At 42.5% G+C, this 22,567-nt stretch overlaps 1 protein-coding gene across 1 annotated transcript in view; it reads right to left on the minus strand.

Annotated features, from left to right (window-relative positions):
* fat3a (FAT atypical cadherin 3a) overlaps positions 1-22,567 on the minus strand; it is a 191,530-nt gene that overhangs the window by 89,821 nt on the left and 79,142 nt on the right. The gene's annotated exons all lie outside the window — the stretch shown is intronic.

The following is a 22,567-nucleotide window of genomic DNA, read 5'->3' on the forward strand; positions in this document are numbered from 1 at the left end:
ATGGTTTATTGAATATTTCGAGCGTAGCTAGTGTCCAGCAGCCCACTACCCACTGGCAGTTATCATAGCAAAACAGGAATGTTGACTTTGTAAGTTTTGACCTTTACTGCTCATCTCATTTCTCCCTGATTGATCAAGTTTTAACAACTACTTCTATTCAATCAGCCTTCAGTCAAAGGCTGTTTGACAACTGTGTTAAGACTTATTTTTTCTATCAGAGATGCCTCATAGCAGATTGGTTTGATGTGGCATATACAATTGAACTAGTAGGTAAGTGTCTCAGTAGGACGTGATTTTATTCTTAATTATTTTGACTTTCAAAGCTAACATATATTCCAAAATAGGAAACCTCATGTTTGAGCCCTGTGATCTCCTCTGAGACTCTAAAGTTACAGTCCACATATCTCCCCCTACACACACACACACTCATGCACTCCCACGCACACATCAATGAGCTGCCTCATAAGAGCTCTTGACAGCCCACCCCATGTTCTAATAAAGCACTTTGTTCCTTTCATCTAAATGCGGACAGGATGAGTAAAAAAACTACCCGACCAGAGACTTTCAGACAGGTGAAACAATGTGACATATGGATATGTGGGTGGGGGGGATATCAAGGCCAAAGACAATCTGTTAAACATATGATCTACTATATCTATAATATTCTGACAATAAATGGGATATGTTTAGTCCTAGGGGAAGACATGAGCACGTCCAGAGATATAAGAAATGCAGGGAAGCACCAAAAATCCCAAAAAGAGGCAAAAGGAAAAAAAACATTGTCCCAGGCGAAGCTAGCGGAGAAGAAGGAGCAATGAACATGGTGGAGATACTTTGAGAACTGAAAGAATTAAGGAAAGAAAATCAGGAGTCGTTTACCGACACCAAAGCCTCGCTGTCTTGACTGGAAACGTCGGTAACGGATCTAAAACAACGGCTGGAGAAACTCGAACAGAGGGTTGAAGAGACGGAGACCATAGTCGGCGCAGCTGAATACACTAGTCAACGACATGAGCGGCTGCTCAGGCACCTGGTGAGACGCAAGGCGGCCCTCACGGACCTATGTGATGACCTGCAGAACCGAATGCGCCTCAACAATCTGAGAATCTATCAAGTCCCTGAAGAAAGTGAGAAAGGAGATATGACTGGATTTGTTAAACAACTTCTTAAAGCCACACTGCAGCTAGTGCCTGAAATTAACGTACACATCGAGAGGGCGCACAGATCTTGGGGGCTAAAACCAGAAGACACCGCACCTCCTCTCCCATCAGTGAGATTTCTGGACTGCACAGTGAAAGAAGCGGTACGTCGAGCCTGGATGCAGAAACAAGTCCAGTTTTAGGGAAAACTCATATACTTCGACCAAGATTACTCTCCGGAGGTACAGAGGAAAAGAACGCGGGTACGTGGAGTTATAAAGCAGCTTAAGGAGAAGGTGATTCGGGCCGGATGTTGCTTCCCTGCGCAGTTGAGAGAGAGAGAGAAGATGGAACGGGAGCCTTCGAGGGTGACATGGCAAAGGCAGGAGGACGGGAGGAGAGGAAGAGGAGCCGCATCTCTGAGGGATACTGATTTACGGTCTTTTCTGCAGGATTGAGAAAATGATTTGTGCTCAGGTAACGTTAACAGACTTTTGAAAGTCGGTGCTAAGTTTAACTTTCGACAGGAATAAGATATTATACCCATCCCCTATATCCATCACCTCATATGACACTTGAAACAGCTAGCCACACTGAATATAAGTGATGAGTATATGTGAATAATATTATCCAAGATATCCAAGATGAGACGAAGATCTCACCAGGGAATTGGTTATTTTCTTTGTTCTGTGGTCTGGTTGGCACTTTGTGCATATTCCCCAGAGAGAGATAAGGCAGGCGCATGCTTCTGCGTTTTCACGGGCCCGCAAGCGCAAGAGCCCTTCCGGGTCCCTTACGTGCTTATGTATCTCTTCTTACATGCTTACATGCGTCGCCCAATTTTTCTAACTATGCGGCAAAGCTCCGCGAGGGATGTGATTGGTCTGCTAACTACATCCTTTCCGGAGTCGCATTTCCGGTTTCATGCCACATAATACCGGCAGAAACAACGGAAGATTTAGAAGAGTGAATATGGACCAAATAGAAGAGCGTTTGGCAGAAGAGATCCGAAGTATGATCACTTGTATAACCCGTCACTGACTGGCAGATTTGTCCGCCAGAAAAAGGCTACAAGGAGCCGCAGTGGCTATGTAAATAAACAATCGACGAAGAAGAAAGAAGGCGTCTCTAAGGTCGTCTTCGACAAATGACATTACTCCGCCTAGTGTTCTGGCGGGGAATTGCTTTGTAAGAGGCGCAACGCTTGGGGAAGCTTGGGGAAGTATGAATGACAAAGAGTCCTGCGACACAGCTGCGTGAAAAGCCGCCGATGCAGTTGCAGAAGCATGCGCCGGCCTTTAGAGGTCACAACTCTCTGCCTATAATACAACCGGGGCTGGTGGACACATTTCTTCTGCCAGCTGGTTTTATGGAGGTCAAAGGTGTTTATTTGGTTCATTTAAATATGTTTGTTTTTAGTTCTTATATCCTTGACAGGTCTGTTAAGTCCACACAAATACATGAGGTAATTTTTTAGGGTAAAGCTTTTTACATTAAACACAGGGGATTTTAGGCGAAGGAAAAAAAACGAGAGAGCATGTCTGGTTTAGGAGTTGTCAGTTACAATGTTAGAGGTATCAATCATCACATAAAGAAGAAAAAGATTCTAGCTCACTTGAAAAAATTCAAGTGGGCTTGTAGATGGCTGGAGAGCCAAGGATCAAACAACAAAAGATTTCACATTTCTGTCTAAGGTTAATGGGTCATACTCCAGAATGGATCTGATTTGCATTTCAAAGCAGAGTCTTCATAAAATTAATGAGTCCGTTATAGAACCTATTACTCTATCTGATCATGGCCCAGTAAGACTGGTTTCGAAAGGCATTTTAAATACTGGAGATTAAATATCTCTATGCTACAGACCCGATAACCCAAGAACAATTAAAACAAACTATAGAAGAATACTTTGCAATACATGATAATGAAGCAGTATCCCTTCCACCCTTTGGGATGGGGCTACGGTTGTGCTGAGAGGGAAATTTATTAGAATAGCTGTTATATTAAATAAACAGAGACTTGAAAAGGAGAACCAATTGGAAAGTGATATGAAAGGAATCATCAGGTCTTTTTTTCAGGTCTATTTTTCAGGTCTGAAAAATAACAAATCTCCGGGCACAGATGGTCTGCCTGGTGAATTCTACAAAACCTTTAAGAAGAAGCTTGTGCCTAAGCTTTGTGGGGTCTATGCACTACATGAAAATGACCCTGCCAAGAGCTGGTCAGAAGCCATGAAAACAGTCATACACACAGAGAGGAAGGATCCACTGGAGTGTTGAGCCTATAGGCCAATTAGTCTGCTTGGGAGTGATGTAAAGATTCATAGTTCTATACTGGAATAGAATGCAGAAATATCTAAGGAATTTAATCAAACCTGATCAGACTGGGCCCGGTATACACCGGGCCGTCAAGAAGCAAATAATATTAGAAGAGTTCTAAATTTACAATCAGTAGCAAGAGACTCTGCCCGTCCTTCAATGCTTCTCAGTCTTGACGCAAAGAAGGAGTTTGATAGGGTGGACTGGTCGTATTTAAATTATACTATGGAATGAATGTGATTTAATTTTACATTTATTAGATGGATTAACAAATAAAGACCCAATATCAAGAGTTAAGGTTAACGGACACTGCTCAATTCTTCAAACTTAAGAAGGGGGTTCGGCAAGGAAATCCATTGTCTCCTATTTTGTTCGCACTGAGTATCGAACCGCTGGCCTAGTTAATACGGGGTAATGATCAAATTGAAGGTATAGCAGATGAGGGGGGTGTGATGCATAAGATATCGTTGTTTGCAGATGATATTATTTTGTTTATAAGAAATCCATTGTCATCTATACCAGCGGTTATGCATTGTCTGAGGAACTGTGGGGAAGTTTCAGGACATAAGGTTAACGAGGAGAAATCTGAAGCAATGATGATTACAGGAAGCTGGCCTACACAATTGGACAGACTTGTGAGATTTAGATGGTCGAAGGGGGGCTTTAGGTACTTGGGGTGATTTTGACTCCTATTTCTTCTAAATTATACAGCGCAAACTATGAAAAACTTATTTCCCAGGTCAAAAATGACTTGGAAAGGTGGGAGATGGTTCCCCTGTCTTTGGTTGGGAGGGTATAAACCATTAGGAGGAAATAACGGCAATATTTTGGGGAAATCGTTCAAATGGTGATACAAGCGTGAAATTTGGTACAAATCATCTTTGAAGGTCACTCTTCGATTTAGGAATCGGGGCCACTCGAAAATCTAAAATGGCCTCCATTTATTTCAAGATGGCCACCATGGTTAGACTGATTTTAGTTTGGTGGAGTTATTGCAGTTCAGAGGAGTTTAAAAGTCTTATGGCCTGGGGGATGAAACTGTCTCTGAGCCTGGTGGTGCGGGCTCAGATGCTGCGGTACGTCAGCCAGACGTCAGCAGGCAAAAATGTTTATGGCTGGGGTGAAACGGGTCTTTAATAATCTGGCTGCTCTTCTTCCTGCACCGCTGGGTGTAGAGGTCCTCTATGGATGGTAGCGCCGTCCTGGTGATGTGCTGGGCAGACTTCACCACCCGCTGTAGAGCCTTACGGCTCAGGGCGGTGCAGCTGCCATACCAGGCGTTGATGCAGCCAGTCAGTATGCTCTCTATGGTGCACCTGTAGAAGTTGCAGAGAATCCTGTCATCCATGTGGAGCTTCCGCAGCCTGTGGAGGAAGAAGAGTCGCTGCCTGGCCGTCTTCCTGATGGAGTCTGTGTGATGGGTCCAGGTCAGGTCATCAGTGATGTGGACCCCGAGGAACTTGAAGCTGTTGACTCGCTCCACCGTGGTCCCGTTGATGGAGAGGGGGGCGTGTTCCACTCCTTGTCTCTTCCTGTAGTCCACGATCAGCTCCTTCGTTTTGCTGACGTTGAGATGGAGGTTGTTGTCCTGGCACCAAGATGTCAGGGTTCTGACCTCCTCTCTGTAGGCCTTCTCATCGTCGCCGGTGATCAGGCCTATGACAGTGGTGTCATCAGCAAACTTAACGATGTTGTTGGAGCTGTGGGTGGCCACGCAGTCATGCGCGAACAAGGAGTACAGGGGAGGACTGAGCACGCAGCCCTGGGGGGCACCGGTGTTGACAGTCAGGGTGGAGGATGTGGTGCTGCCGATCCGCACCGCCTGTGGTCTGCCCGTCAGAAAGTTCAGTATCCACTCACGGAGGGCGATGTTGAGCCCAAGGTCTCTGAGCTTGGTGACGAGCTTCAGGGGCACGATGGTGTTGAATGCTGAGCTGTAGTCGATGAACAGCATTCTGACATATGTGCCTTGTGTGTGCCACTGTATGTGGCATAACAATTATGCTTTTGTCTACACCAGCTTGTGTCTGCAAGGTGTTTGTGTCTGTTTCGTCAAGGTTTTTGTGTGTGTTTGTTTGTTTGACAGCAGTATTTATCAGGCATATTGTCAAAATGGCTGACTACTTCCTTCTAAAAGCATCACTTTTCAAGTGGACTCCTCTACAGCTTTCACAAGTACTGCTGGCTAGAAGCACACACACACACACACACACACATGCATGCACACACTAAAACACAGATTGGGGTATGTTTGGCATGGCAGTGTAAAGCTCTTAGCCTGAGATAACAGAGATATTTAGAGTGGAGGTTGCTGCTGCAGCTTTCAGGACGACTGTAAAAGGTGGACACACCGGAGCATTACAGGACCTTTTACTGTAGCCTGTCATCAGTAACCCATATTCACTAGCAAGGACCTAGTCATAAAAACATGTAATTCAAAGGTCTGAATGAATATTGAATTTTGAGGAGAAATGAATGAAGAGTGCATCGACAAACATCAGGTGAGCCCTGAACCAGTGATGCTTCTATGTAGTGGAGGAAATAACGGCAATATTTTGGGGAAATCGTTCAAATGGTGATACAAGCGTGAAATTTGGTACAAATCATCTTTGAAGGTCACTCTTCGATTTAGGAATCGGGGCCACTCGAAAATCTAAAATGGCCTCCATTTATTTCAAGATGGCCACCATGGTTAGACTGATTTTGCATTTCAGCATAATCTTTGCCTATATTTTGTAGATGTCAATAATATCGGACTCCCATAGTATGTTTTTGAACATTTTCAAACAGGAGTTACCAGTTATAACCATCTGAAACATTTCTAAAACATGTCATAGGCTAACTGTGTTATAGGTCACGGGGAAAACTACGTGAAGTTTAGGGTTAATTAGAGGGATAGAGATATTTGGGGGATATACAGTATAGGAGAACAGTAAAAATAGTCGCTAGATTTGTGTGATTGGCTGTCTGGTACTATATAAGGAGAAGTACTACCCTCTGTTCTCATTCCATATACAAACCAACCTTTAAGCTATGCATAGAGGACAGTAAAAATAGTAGCTAGATTTGTCACTATAGTTGCTTTTTTGCACTGTAGCATGTGACACTCTAGATTTGTTCGCTAGTCAATTTTTCAGACATCGAAAAAAGACTAGAATGAACGAACAATTTGATTGGCTGTCTGGTACTATATAAGGAGGAGCACTTCCCTCTGTTCTCATTCCATATACAAACCAACCTTTAAGCTATGTGTAGAGGACATAGCAATAGGTCTGGAGAAGCTGTGGATTGCTTTTGTTCAGGGAGCCCATTCATGATGGATTCCAATCCATGACATCGTTTCAACAATTGGGCCAGAAAGATCCAGTGGCCTACCATTTTTCCATGCATTTAGTGGGTGTGACGTTGTGTCTGCATTCCGTGGCAAGGCTAAGAAATCTGCTTGGCAAACATGGAATGTGTGTGATGAAGTGTCAGGGACATTTACCAAGCTCAGTCACTGGCCCACCACTGTTGATGATGATGACCTCCAAATGCTGCAGAGATTTGTGGTCATAATGTATGACCGATCAAGTGCAGCCACATCTGTGAATGATGCACGACTGCATCTGTTCGCCCACAAGCAAAGGCCATATGATGCCATACCACCAACAAGTTCACCCCTCAAGGAACACATTAAACGTGCAGCCTACCAAGCAGGAGCTGTCTGGGGCCAAGCAACTGTCACTCAACCAGTTTTACCAAGTCCTGCAGAATGGGGATGGAAGCTGCAAGGACAAAGGTGGTTGGTGAACTGGACAACACTTCCACCAATTGCTGCAAGTTGCCAGGAATTGGCAAAATGCTCATGCAAAAACAGATGTACTAATGGTAGGTGCAAATGTTTTCATCTGACTCTGTCTTGTACAGCCTTGTGCAGCTGTGGATGTCACTGAGAGGTTTGAGGCCCAATGAAGTTCTTTTGACTTGACACAATTATCAAAATATTTCCCCAAATATGCAAGAAATATAGTTATGACTTGATGATTTGGCGGCCATCTTGAAAAATGACCGCCATATTGGATTTTTGGATGGCCCCCATTCTAAAGTTAGAGAGATGACCCAGAAGAATGGTTATGCCAAATTTCATGCTTGTATCACAAAATGAACGATTGTTCCCCTTATTTCCTCTACGAATAGGCCTAAACTGCTGGGGGAACTCCTATCATGCACTGAGCACTCCTCTCTCTCTCTGTCTCTCTAGCCCCCCATTTATTTGACAACAGAGTCAATAACTCTACATTATTAGTATTATTTAATTTCACATAGATTACATATCATTTAGCCTATGCCTTTTTCCAAAGCGACTTACAGTAAGTTCATTCAACCGTGAGGGTACAAACCCAGAACAGCAGAAAGTAAAATTTGCCTTAAAAAAGTCAAAAAGTGCTAGATCTAAGTGCCATATATAAGCGCAACTAAACGTTATCATTAGGGCCCGATCACCTCTGGTGGGAGGCCCTATTGAAATTGTAGGCATTATTCTTATTATTCTTATATTCTTATTATTCTCTGCACAATGAATTGGCTTTTTGAGGGCTTCAACGTGCTCAAAAAGTTTCTAAACTTTCCAGTAAATTAGAGAGAGGTGAAAATGTACGTATTCTGTAGTACTTGTTGTTATTATATATATATATATATATTTTCTTTTTACATAATTTAAAAAAACTGAGTTGACGATGGTTAGACATCGTCTTCTTAACCACGGTGTCGGCGGAAGATGTGTAGTCTTACTGCTGGCTTGATGTCAATAGGGAGCTTATTCCACCATTTGGGAGCCAGGACTTCAAACCACCCAGTTTTTTGGGTGGCTAGCTTGCAGTGAGGAAGCAGCAAGACCATTTGAAGATGCAAAGCGGAGTAGACGGGCTGGGTCGTAAGGTTTGACCATGTTCTGGATGTAGACTGGGCTGGATCCGTTCACATCACGATACACAAGTACTAATGTCTTGAGGCGGATGCAGCCAGCCACTGGTAACCAGTGAAAGAGGTTGAGTAGTGCGAGTGAACTTTGGTAGGTAGAAGACCAGCCGAGCTGCCGCATTCTGGATGAGCTGCAGATGTCGGATGGCACTGGCAGGCAGTCCAGCCATTAGGGAGTTGCAATAGTCCAGGCGTGAGATGACAAGAGCCTGGATTCTTAGTGAGAAGGGGATGTAGGGATATTGTGCAGCATGTATCTAGAGTAACGGGTTGTTGCAGTAATGTTGGCCGTAAGGGAGAGTTGACTGTCGAGTGTCACACCCAGGTTCCTAGAAGACTGGTTGGGGGCTACCTCAGAGTTAATGATGATGGTGATAGTAAGGTCATGAGTGGGAGAGCCTTTCGCTGGAAGGAAAAGTAGTAGCAGTAGTTTCTCCCTTTTTTTCTCCGCTCACCTCAACAGGTCGAAGTAGATGGTTACTCCCAGTTAATGAGGTCGTTTTTTTCTCTGCACAGTCACCAACGTGATTGCTCATTGTGGGAACTATTGGGTTCCTCTATAATATTATAAGGTCTCAACCTTACAATGCCTGGAGAAAATGTTTGTCGTGATTTGGCACTATTCAAATAAAATTAAATCGAATTGAAAACCAGCATTACAACAGTTTAGGCAAATTCTAAACAGACAGATTAACAATGTGCACTGCACTTGCTTACTAAATGCCAATGCTGTGATGATTCTGTGTTTATTTTGGTTTGGTGGTATTCTCTCTCCCCCTCCCCTTTCTGTTCTTCCCTTGCAGGCTATGTGTGTGGCAGGGGGTGTGGCTGGTTTCTCTGCAGCAGACAAGGCACACCTGCTCACACTCATTCATCAACCTCCCAATAAAAGCCTGGACTTGACTCCACTACTCTGCCAGATTATTCTGTCTAGTTCGGTAGTGCGTTTCCTTATTATCTCTCGGTGTTCTTGTTTTGTGTAAAGTGACTTAACTGTGTTTTTTCCACCGTTTTGCCCAGGTCTTCTATGTGCCTTGCTGCTCGCCGCGTTTGTTTGCGGTGCTGTGTTTTTCCCTTCCTGGTGCTCAGCATTAAGTTCTTAGACACTTAGATATACGCGATCAATTTTTTTAAGACCTAAGAGAGTTGCATAAAGAAACACTCCTTTTAAAATTGTTGAATCAGTCCTGAACACCACTACAAAACACTGCTGCAGTACAATTCACCTCTCTGCTGTACATTCATTAGCTTAGAAGGATCCCCCCCTATTTTATAAATATGGGTTTAGAAATGTACCGCATTCATTGTTCACATGATGAGCTGCTTATGTTGGTCATGATATAACAATATCTGTAAACTGCCACCTTTAAGCTGCAAAGGAGAAGTGCTGCTGAGAAGTGTCATCCTTTGTGAAATTAATAAACCTACTAAATTTGCAGTTGATCGTATTTGGTGTAGAAAATTACCATCAACTATACACACAAGCTCTCTCCCTATCTCGCTCCTTTGCTCTCTCTCATGAAACACACACACACACAAACGTCACTGCATGTTCAAGGTTGGCTGGGATTAAATCAGAGTTGCCCTTGTGCTGTTTTCTGTGCCTCAATGTTCATTAATCTCTGACTCCTTCTGGAGCCTTTGTCATACTGCAATTAATCTCCATGCACCATACCCTAAACTCCTGCACGAAAAAACTGATTTAAAATTAGGAGTGTGAAATTAACATCAAATGTCACAGGAGGAAACATCAGTCAACTTCCTCACAGCATAGAGAAGGAGCAAAACATTTTTTAAGCTGAATGATATAGGGTATATGGTGAGCATGTTTCTGAGGTAAAGCTGCCATGGAATTATTGCGATCATTTATAGACATAAGACGGTTTGTCAGACAAGGCTGAAGAAGAAGATTCATTTAACTTTAATGTTATTAATAATGCTGTTTCTGATTAGATTTGATATCAATATTGAACAGTCAAAAACCTAAAGATTGACTATAGACTGATGTCTTTGATATAATAAGAAATCCTATCTTAAAGCAGAGATAATTCAAATTAAATGAGAAAATTAAACATGGAACTGATATTTAAAAAAATTATTTTATGTTCATTCAAGTCTCTGATTTGGTATTTCTGTATCTCTTACTTGTTAGATGTCTAGAATGTAGAATCATTTGACAGAAATATAATGTAATATTCATCTTGATGTTTTCTTTGTGTATTATATTATATTATGTGAAGCACCCTTCCTCTAACTAGAAGTTTGGCATTTCGATCCCAGTCTTCTTTTCAAGGTGCACAGTCAGTTAAGCATTTCAATTTCTCTCTACGGTCCCTCTTTAGGGCGTACCTATACTATTTGTATTTAAAAACCCTAACCCTAACCTCATTATTATCAAGTGCCATATGAATCTCCTTCTCTGTTGCCATAACCAAATTCTACATCGGATTGTCCTGATATTGTCTCTGTGAAAATCTGAGCTGGTGAACTGTCATTGTGAAGGGAAATTAGTCCGTGGAATAAGGTGGTTTGTTTTTAATATCATCTGAATTTTGAGGGAAAACTGTGAAAATAAAATACTTCCACGGCTCTTACTTGAAATTCTACATCAGGATGTCCTGACATTATCAGAGTGAGACTGTGGTTTTGAACTGTCATTGTGGAGTTAATTTAGTCTGTAGAAACGGGGAGTTTCTCAATGACAGTATGTTGTTTTATTTCATGATTCATGAATTTTAATGATTTATCATTACCACTGTAGTATTGAGAAGTCAAAATGTTCTCATTGTTTCATACAATTTTTTTATTATTAATTTAATTATTATTTATCATTGAGCCTCTGCCCTTTATCCTCTTCGAGAGAAATGCCTGTTTTCTGCTGTTAGTTATTTTTCCTTTCTTTTATTCCTTTCTGGTGCTTATTATTGTAATTTTTGTATATATTATATGTCATGATTATGGGTTTATGTGTACTCTGGTCTCTTTAGTTTTAGATCTTATGCCTTTTGAAATGCGTTGTTTTCATTTTTATTTTAGAGTCCTTGTTTATTTTGCCTTTTCCTGTGTCTCCTTGTGTTTGGATTAATGTTTTCTCGGTTAGTTCTGTTTCCTGTTTTATTTAGTAGTTTCTGCTCCTTGTGTGTTTTCCACCTTGACTTCCTGTCTTTGTCCTGTTTCCAGCCGTTGTGATTGTCTGCCCCAGTTCCTCATGTGTTTCACCTTTTTCCTATTACCCCTGCATTCCCTGTATGTATAATTATCTGTGCTTCCCTTGGTCTTTGTCGGTAAGTTGGTTGTCTTTCATGGTTGTCATTACATAAATCCAGCAGGTTTTTATAAAGATCAGTTCAGGTCTGTGATTACAAAACAACATAGGAGCAGAGTCACTTGTTGACCTGCGTATTAATGCACCTCAGTGCAGTGGCCCTCCCAAAGGGGTTCAGGTGGGGCGACTTTGATACAGTAGAGGCTATACTCAGAGTTTGTCCTTTTAAACCTTAGGTTCAGCACACAAGTACACACTGAATTAATAATAAAATGTATTGTTAAGTAAGTCAGACATGTTCAACTATAATCAACTTTTTGTTTTAAAAAAATTTTTTAATAATAAATTATAGGTTGAGCCCCTGCCCCCCGTCCCTGGGCATCATCACAGAGGAGTACAGAGAATTGTTTGGGGAAAGCCTTAAATGGATTTAGGGGATTTATAGATAAAAATACAAAGTGGTTGCCCTCTAATAGTGAAACACTGACTTAAACCAGGGGTACCCACACTTTATAGGCCTATGAGCTACTTTTGAAATGACCAGCTCAACATGATCGACCGTTTTTTTTTCTTTTCATGTTTGTATCCTCCATCTGCGTTCTCCTAACAACTTCTCATTGATGTCTCTGGCGCAGAGACCCTCAGTTCATTCCTGATTTAGGCCGAGCGTACCAGAGCCATCCACCACTTTCACCACTGCCCAAGATCTGGTTATCAACGAGGTTTGCAGACAAGGTGATCAGGTCTACAAAGGCCATAAGATCCGCTTTATGATGACTACAGTTAAATGGTTTTGTATTTATATAGCGCTTTTCTAGTCTTGATGACCACTCAAAGTGCTTTACAGTACAGATATACATTCACACACACATGCATACAGTGCATCTAATCGCAGCACTTTGTTATTCTATGGGGGGCCATTCAGTTTTCAGGATCTTGCCCAAGGACACTTCGGCATGCAGATGGGTCAGACTGGGGATCAAACCGCCAACCTTCAGGTTGGAGGACGACCACTCTACCCCTCAGCCACAGCCGCCCAATTCTAACCTATTAAAGTATAGATTGGAACAATCTGCTTGCTGGACTGACTCAAGACTTCCACTGGTCTCTCCTACCTTCATCTCTTGCTGGCAAGATAGAATTTTTTAAGAAATGAATGTGCTTCCCAAACTCCTTCAATGCATACCTTTTTTTTTCCTCAAAATTGTTTTCCATTCACTCAATAGTTCAATCCCTCATTTCATATGGGACAAAAATAAATCAGAATTCTTTAAGACATTCTACAAAAATCAAAAGAAATGGGTGATCTAGCACTTACTAACTTTTACTATTGGGCTGCTAATTTTCAATCTTTATTGAACTGGTGCTGCACTAGTTAACAATCCTTCACGGTTACCTAATGCAATTCTTCCTTTCTGATGTTCATTTTGTGCCTCCCCTCTTTCATTACCATCATTAATGCACTCCAGTAACATTATAGTTAAAAAAAGGTCTAAGGATCCGGACTCTGGTTTCCAGGCAATGCCTCTTTATTACTCTGTATACTCCAAGCCTCTGTTTCCTCTTATCACTAACAGGGTTTATGCAACCTGGGTCTACCATGAAATTGTGTGTAAAGTATATTTTGTCTTCATCAATGGAACATTTGCATCCTTTGATCAGTTAATTCATGGATTTCATTTGCAGAGAACCCAATTCTACTAAATCTTACAAATCAGAGACCTCATTCGCATTCGCTTTCCCATTTCCCTTCAAGTCCTCCTTCTACCTTGGTTGACACCATTTTTAACATTATTCCTTTCCACAAAGGTACCATCTCAGAGCTATACAACACTTTCCTTACATTTCAATCCTTGACCCCTGATCAATTAGACACTATTTGGTCCGAGGACTTTAACATAGAGAGAGCCAGGTCTGGCAGTTCGCTCTGAACCAGTTCCATTCCTCGTCTATTTGCGCCCAGCATGAGTTCTTACAGTGTAAAGGAGTTCACAGGTCTAAAAGCAAACGTTTATGGCTTACATCTATCATGGCACTGATCCAAATTTTGATCAATCTCACCTAGGACCAGCAACTCTCTATTTGACTCACTCTCAGCCATCACATCAGCCAACAACATCTCCTCAACTTTAGTAGGACTGTTCGGGGTCCTGCCCACTGCTCATCCACTTCCATCCTATCTTGTTGTACTTGTGGCTTTTCTCACATTGTTAGCAAGACGAGGAGCCCTTGCCCCCCTTCCCATACCCTTTGGACAAAGGATGATTTATCCAAGCATCCGGTCCCTTCACCTAGATGCTAGATCCACTGGCTAGGGTAGAATAGCACTCAGCCAGGAGCCAGGCGAAGTTAGTGCAGTACTGGGGGGTACAGTACTGCACTGACTCCTCAACCAAGTGTATTAGAAAAATTGACTGAGTGTGGTTGAAACCTATTTTGTATTTGAAGAGTAACCTTTTGCAGCCTTGTCTAAAGACTTATGACCTGTATCTACATATATAAACAAACTGTCCAAATACTTTATGACCTGAGCTGTTTTATGGTCTGAACAGTTTATGACCTGAATACTGTCAGACCCTTTTGCCACTTATTTACCCTCCAAGGAGCGGAATGTATGTATTTTTATCTCCTTCGGAAACACATGTAAATCAGTTGTTTGTGTTTAGTATCATCTCTCACCCTGTGCCTACAGAACCAGTACAGATTGGTTCAGAGAGACAGCCCTCAGTCCTCCTATATAAGATCCTTGCATTTGACTGTTCTCCATCTTCACTCTGAGATCCTTGTGACTACCTGTGTTGATCCTTTCTGCAGAAAGCCCCTATTAAAAATACACGTAAATAACTTTGGTGATCCAGCCTCTTGTATTTCCAGATTTCCATCACAAAAGCTAAAGGCTAGTAAAGCTGCGTCAGTTCAAATAGAAACACTCTGTCAAAATTTGACAACTCTCATTGATTTATCGGTTATAATATCTAACAACTTCTAAGTCTGAATCTGGACTGCGGTCCACCTTCTAGTGATCCTTTACATACACACCATTTATGATCGCAAAGACCAGAAGTGTTATTGCTTTTAATTGACAAAAGGCAGCAATACAATTTCTGTGCCTAGACTGCAAGAAATTAAAAGAAGACATTTTAAAACAATACAGACTTTGTCAACTTCTTTACGTGTTCCTGGCAAACCAAATCATGCAAGATGATTCAGCAGTCAAAATATTGCTCCTTAGGTGCTTTTGTCATTGTTTGAGGTTTTGGACAAACTTAACTTACATTATTTGTAATGTTTGCTAACGACAGGACACACCGGACATATTCTGATTAGGCAAACAAATTTGCGTTCCTACTGATAAAAGAATGACACCACACACAGCCCAAGAGTGATCAGATCTACGTCCTCAATTTGTACAGGATTGTCTTTCCATCTGGAGTCATCCACTTGTGCTTGGATCACCTGAGATGGATGTAAATACCTGGTCTGAACAAGGTCAGGGAGAATCTCTTGTGACACCACACCTTATTCAACATTCAAGAAAGACCAGAGGAGAGGTGAAAGATGAGGATATACAGTGCCTTGCATAAGTATTCACCCCCTTTGGACTTTTCTACATTTTGTCATGGTATAACCACAGATTAAAATTTATTTCATCGTGAGTTTATGTAATGGACCAACACAAAATAGTGCATCATTTGGAAGTGGGGGGAAATATTACATGGATTTCACAATTATTTACAAATAAAAATCTGAAAAGTGTTGAGTGCATATGTATTCACCCCCTTTACTGTGAAACCCCTAACAAAGATCTTGTGCGACCAATTGCATTCACAAGTCACATTTGCAAGTCACATAATTAGTAAATAGGGTCCACCTGTCTGCAATTTAATCTCAGTATAAATACACCTGTTCTGTGACGGACTCAGAGTTTGTTGGAGATCATTACTGAACAAACAGCATCATGAAGACCAAGGAGCTCACCAAACAGGTCAGGGATAAAGTTGTGGAGAAATATGAAGCAGGGTTAGGTTATAAAAAAATATCCAGAGCTTTGAACATCTCTCTGAGCACCATAAAATCCATCATAAGAAAATGGAAAGAATATGGCACAACTGCAAACCTACCAAGAGGAGGCCGTCCACCCAAACTGAAGAGTCGGACAAGAAGAAAATTAATCAGAGAAGCAACCAGGAGGCCCATGGTTACTCTGGAGGAGTTGCAGAGATCCACAGCTGAGGTGGGAGAATCTGTCCACAGGACAACTATTAGTCGTCTACTCCACCAATCTGGCCTTTATGGAAGAGTGGCAAGAAGAAAGCCATTGTTGAAAGGGATCCATAAAAAATCCCGTTTGGAGTTTGCCAGAAGCCATGTGGGAGACACAGCAAACATGTGGAAGAAGGTGCTCTGGTCAGATGAGACCAAAATTGAACTTTTTGGCCTCAATGCAAAACGCTATGTGTGGCGAAAACCCAACACTGCCCATCACCCTGAGCACACCATCCCAACAGTGAAACATGGTGGTGGTAGCATCATGCTGTGGGGATGCTTCTCTTCAGCAGGTACAGGGAAACTGGTCAGAATAGAGGGAAAGATGGATGGAGCCAAATACAGGGAAATCCTTGAAGAAAATCTGATGCAGTCTGCAAAAGACTTGAGACTGGGGCGGAGGTTCATCTTCCAGCAGGACAATGACCCTAAACATACAGCCAGAGCTACAAAGGAATGGTTTGGATTAAAGAATTTTAATGTCTTAAAATGGCCCAGTCAAAGCCCAGACCTCAATCCAATAGAGAATCTATGGCAAGACTTGAAGATTGCGGTTCACAGACTGTCTCCATCCAATCTGACTGAGCTTCATCTTTTTTGCCAAGAAGAATGGACAAACCTTTCCATCTCTAGATGTGCAAAGCTGGTAGAGACATACCCCAAAAGACTTGCAGCTGTAATTGCAGCGAAAGGGGGTTCTACCAAGTATTGACACAGGGGGGTGAATACTTATGCACCCAACAGATGTCAACGTTTTTGTTCTCGTTATTGTTTGTGTCACAATAAAATTTATTTTGCACCTCCAAAGTACTATGCATGTTTTGTTGATCAAAAGGGAAAAAGTTTATTTAAGTCTATTTGAATTCCAGTTAGTAACAGTACATAATGGGAAAAAGTCCAAGGGGGGTGAATACTTATGCAAGGCACTGTACAAAGGAAAGCAAGAGAGGAGAGGAGCAGAAAAACTGAGAGCTGCTGCTCCGCCTTTAAACTAAAGCAAACACTGCAGAACCTGCATCGGTAAACTAGCCAAATCCATCTGTGGGGTTTGGCAAGGTAATTTATGAGTCAGCACTGACTGCATAGGAAGGGAGGACTGTTGGTGTGAGAGGTCAGCTGTTCAGTCATGTCAGACATTGAGGAGGCTATTAGTGAAAAATGAGGAGCAGGAAGCCTTTCTCATAGGTTATAATGAGTACTCAGCTAGTCCCTCTACTGTGAGCAGAGATTAGCACTTGAGACCCCGCAGGTAAAACCCTCATTAGCCAACTTGCAGAGCGATAAAGTGCTGTTTCACATTGCGGGTAGAAGAGCAGCCTCTGTAGGTAGGGGAAGCTAAAGGTTAGCACATGAATAAAAGAGGATCTCTTTCCCCTATGATGCTGTACAAAAATGTAGGGAGCCTTCAGAGGGGGCAATGATGGAACACAATCAACTTAAAAAAGGAGCAGGGGAAAGGTGCCTGCTTGGTAAAAAAAAATTACTTGATCTAGTAATGTTTACCAATAAAGTTGAAAGAAATAATGTGACTTTTATGCTGCTTGTTTGATATTTACATTGTTGGCCATATCACCCAGCCCTCTGCAGTGGCGACTCTGTATAACCTAAAGAACAAGCCATGAGCTTTTCTTTGGAACAATTTTCTATTAATGGCAGCTGTGCTGCAGATGGTTGGAATGAATAGATTCATTCAACAGAAATGCTGGAGTGCTTTTAATTTGAAATGGGTGCAGGAACTGAAGTTCAGGTGTAAATAGTGATGCAGCCAAATCTAATACGATTTAAGTAACTGGTGACCCCTTAAGATGTAATAACACAATGGAAAAATGCTCATATGGTGTTATCCAAGTGTGCAGAACTCCCAAAATTCAAATTTGACTCAAACAATGTAATTTACAATTTGCTTTAAGTCTAAATGTCCTCTCATATCCTCCTCGGAACCATCTTCAGTTCCGTGCATACACACCGGAAACACGCACACAATGCACACAAGCTCTCGCCCATGGCCCGCACAGGATGTGCATCGCTATTGCTACTTCTGGTAGTGGACTTTTAGGCTTAAAACACGGTGTAAATGAAAAATGTCAAGAGAACAGACTGAGGTTTACAGGAGGCAGAAACATTGCGAGGAGAAGTTCAATATCAAATGAATGGAATAAATGTTTTGGGTGAGTTTTTGAACTATTGCTTTAGTATTATCGAACAAACAAATTCATTAGTCAAATATCGGATGTGTTACAATTGCTGTGTTGTAAGCAATACAATTTTGGGGCATCATGTCTCTGTGTATTTGTGGACAGCTTAACTCATACCTTCTTAGTAGAAAGAAGAGAGATGGAGTCTGAGGGAGGATAACTGATGGATCTGTGTGCAATGACATGAAGAGGAATCTCCTTGCAGCAATTCAAAAATAGAACAAATACCGTCCAGAATACCCTCAAAGGGACTGCGGGATCAAAATATATGCTGAAAGCATTACATGGCAAACTCAAGCCCAACAAGAAACAACAGATGGGAATATTGACAATGTTAATTGGTCTACAAGCTGTAGCCATCCATTTTGCTATCCCTGTTGAAAGATTGTTGCTTGTGGAGTTATTCATGTATCACCTTTGTAAATTATCCAGCATGGTCTGCCTTTGGTGAGAGGGAGGAGGGCTCTCTGCATCAGCTGTATGTTTGGCCAGCAAGTGGTATCTAAGACTCAACATACTCTGGTGATAACTCATTTCACATCGACAGTAAATGCATATAATTCGGGTCTTGTCGAGCGAACTATCTTGCTTGGCTTGAAGCTGAACTTGCCATTCAAAAGCTCCTTTTCTTTATCCATTTGAGGCTTGTTTCTGCTTGCCATACCAAGCAAGCCCTATCATACAATATGATAGAGAACAACTTCTGCACATGAGGTCGACTGTGGAAAACACTTTTCACAACCACCAGCAAACAAAGGGAAATACCCATGGCGGTGTTTACCTGTTGTACCTTGATCACGGAGGCGACAAAGGAAAAAAGGGTCGTGGGCCGGTGTCCTAGTCCGGCTGAGGAAACGTGAGAACTGGCCTCCACTATCGAGCATTCTTCTGGATAATAAGCTGGACGAACTACACCAACTATGATTTTTCAACGGGACATTGAGTTTTGTAAAGTTATTGTTTTCATAGAGACTTGGCTCAATCCCTCGATCCCGGACTCTGCCATTATTACCGAGGGGGTCTCCATTCACCACCAGGACCGGACAATAAACTCGGGGAAGGGCAAGGGAGGAGGTGTCTGCTGCATGGTGAACAATCTGTGGTGCTTAGATGTGGAGATTCTTTCTTCGGGCTGTTCTCGGACCAGGAGCACCTCATGATCAGATACCGACCCTTCTATATCCCGAGGGAGTTATAATTGGCCGTTATAACAACCGTTATAACAGCCGTGTATATTCCAACACATGTCGACACTAATCAGGCCCTGGGGGAGCTGCATACGGTTATCGACAGGACAGAGACCTCACGGCTAGAAGCTGCATTTATTGTGGCCGGTGATTTTAACAACGCCAAGCTGACGAAACACATCAGCTGTCATACGATTGGTGAGAACACAATCAACCATGTTTACACTCCCTTCTGGGATGCATATGAGGCCCTCCACTGCCCCCCATTCGCAAAATCAGATCACGTCTCAGTTCTGCTTCCTATAAGCAGAAACTCAAACGTGACAGACCGGTGGCTCTGAACATTCAGCGGTGGTCCGTCAAATCAAACTCAGCTCTATGGAATTGCTTTAGCACTGCAGATTGGTGTGTTAAAGGACATCAACACATACACTATGTATACATCTACTACATCAGCAAATGCATCGATGATGTAACAAGGATTACTGTACGAACATTCCAAAATCAAAAAGCCTGGATTAAAGATGATGTCCATGCCAAACTCAAACCACTGACCGACTGATTGTGGAGGTACAAGAGGCCAAGGAAGACCGCTGCCCCAATGTAATATCCAGGGCAGATGTGGGAGATCACATAAGCGGATTAACACACGCTAGGCACCTGGACCTGATGGTATCCCTGGCCGAGCTATCAGGATGTGTGCACATCAGCTGGCATGTGTGTTCACAGACATTTTCAAACTGTCATTGCTCTAGTCCAGGGGTGTCCAAACTACGGCCCACGGGCCATCTGCGGCCCGCCATCCATTTGAAATTGGCCCGCCTATTAAAATTGTTCGTTTTTTTTTATACTAACAATTTGGTAGCACCTAAATGGCACTTACTTATAGCACTTTGTAGTTTTGCTCTATTTTTGAAGAAATTGTACTTTCTTGATTCTTGTTGTTCGGGGTTTGTACCCTCTGGTAGGGGAGAGCGGGGTAATGTGAGACATTTTTTACATTTGCTCCCCTCTAGGCGAGCTAAAATTAAATATCAGTAAAATGATTCATTAATTCAGGATGTTTCCTAGCAATGGAAATGATCACAATGTCTTCAGGACAAAAGGCAATTAAAATATGATTGTTTTTTAAAAAGTTGTCTTGTTTCTCACTTTACCCCAGCTTAGGGGTAAAGGGAGACAGACCAGAGAAATCAAGGGGGTAAAGTGATCCACTTACTTACCCTAGCTTACCTGCACATTGTTTCTCTGTCCAATTGGCAGGGACAGGGATATTGTTTTTCTCTGCGTATTCAAATGCCAGTTCACTGGAGCAAGGCCGTGGAACTGGTCAGCTAGTTGTTTCAAGTGTTTGGCAAGCTCCTCCTCCATCTCAACTGTGAATATTCTCTTTACCTCAGCTACTGCACCCCAGGCTACTGATTTTACTTTCCCTTTCTCTTTTTTCTTTATGAATCTTTTGAGGGTTGTCTTATCAATATTTGTATCCCTTCCAGCTTTTCTTAAGGACTTCTTTCCTTGCATGACCTCAGCGGCTACACTCTCCATCTCTGGGAGGGGTGCTTGGCCCCAGGTTGTCTTCCTGGTGTAGTTTCTTGGCATGCTGGCTTTTCTACAATGTTTATGGCATTAAAAATAAAACATATGTAATGTAATATTACACTAAAATATGTTTAAGACTAAACTTAACTTGTGCTACATGTCTCACTTTACCCCACAGCCATCATTTTAGAAAAAACAACATCTCTTAGCAATTCAGGCTAATCTTCAGCTAGCATCAATCACATGGTTTTATATGTTCGAAGTTCATCAACATGTATGATATAAGTTTTTCTACCTGGATCAATTTTTTTTACACAACAGTTGATTAAGTTCAAAGCAAGAAAATTTACTTTTACATGCAAAAAGCACATTTTTGTGAAAAAACATTCTAACCACAGCACCAACTTCTCCTTCATGGCAAAGGTGGAATGGGAGTGGCTTGAAAACATAATGATCACATGACCACAAATGTGTTCTGTTGCCTGGATACAGGGGGTGTCTCACATACCCGATGTCTCACATTACCCCGCTCTCCCCTACCCTTGAATGCACTGATTGTAAATCGCTTTGGATAAAAGCGTCAGCTAAATGAATTGTAATGTAATGGACTATGGCCCACTGTATTGTACTTCTCAGTTTTGACACTAGGTGGCACCCAACTCACCCCTGACCTGCCAGCTGTACCCTCAGAACGACGCCACGCCCCCCGCCCAGGGCAGGGGGGTGTGGCTGCGTGAGTGGCCCAGACCTTCAAATTTTTTTCTGTATGTGGCCCTCGGATGAAAAGTTTGGACACCCCTGCTCTAGTCTGTAGACCCCACATGCTTCAAGCGGACCATCATGGTTCCTGCCCCTTAGAAAACCAAAACCCTCTTCCTACACGACCAGTAGCACTAACCTCCACCATCACAGAGTGCTTTGAGCTGTTGTTCAAATCTTTCATCCCCTCCTCCCTCCATGACTCACTGGAGCCACTCCAGTTTGCCTACAGGCCAAATAGGTCAGATGCAGATGCCATCTCCCTCATCCTAGACACTGCCCTCTCCCACCTGGACCAGAGGGACACATATGTGAGAATACTGTTCATTGACTACAGTTCGGCATTCAATACCATTGTGCCCCTGAGGCTCGTCACCAATCTCAGAGACCAACCGCTCAACATAGCCCTCCATGATTGGATCCTGAACTGACGGGCAGACCACAGACGTTGCAGATAGGCGGCACCAGATCCTCTACCCTGACTTTCATCACTAGTGCCCCCAGAACTAGTGCGCTAAGTCCTCTCCTGTACTCCATGTTCACAAATGACTGCATGGCCTCCGACAGCTCCAACACAATCATCAAATTAGCTGATGATACAACCGTCATAGGCCTGATCACCCGCAATGATAAGAAGGCCTATAGAGAGAAGGTCAGAGCCCTGACATCTTGGTGTCAGGACAACAACCTCCATCTTAACGTCGGCAAAACAAAGGAGCTGATCGTGAACTACAGGAAGAGACAAGGATTAGAACATGCCCCCTCTCCATAAACAGGACTATGGTGGAGAGAGTCAGTAGCTTCAGGTTCCTTGGGGCTAACTTCAGTGATGTCCTGACCTGGACTCACCACACAGACTCCATCAGGAAGACGGCCAGACAGCGGCTCTTCTTCCTCCGCAGGCGAGTATAGAGAGTATCCTGACTAGCTGCATCAC

Source organism: Pleuronectes platessa, chromosome 5, assembly GCF_947347685.1.
Source record: "Pleuronectes platessa chromosome 5, fPlePla1.1, whole genome shotgun sequence".
Classification (NCBI taxonomy): Eukaryota; Metazoa; Chordata; class Actinopteri; order Pleuronectiformes; family Pleuronectidae; genus Pleuronectes; species Pleuronectes platessa.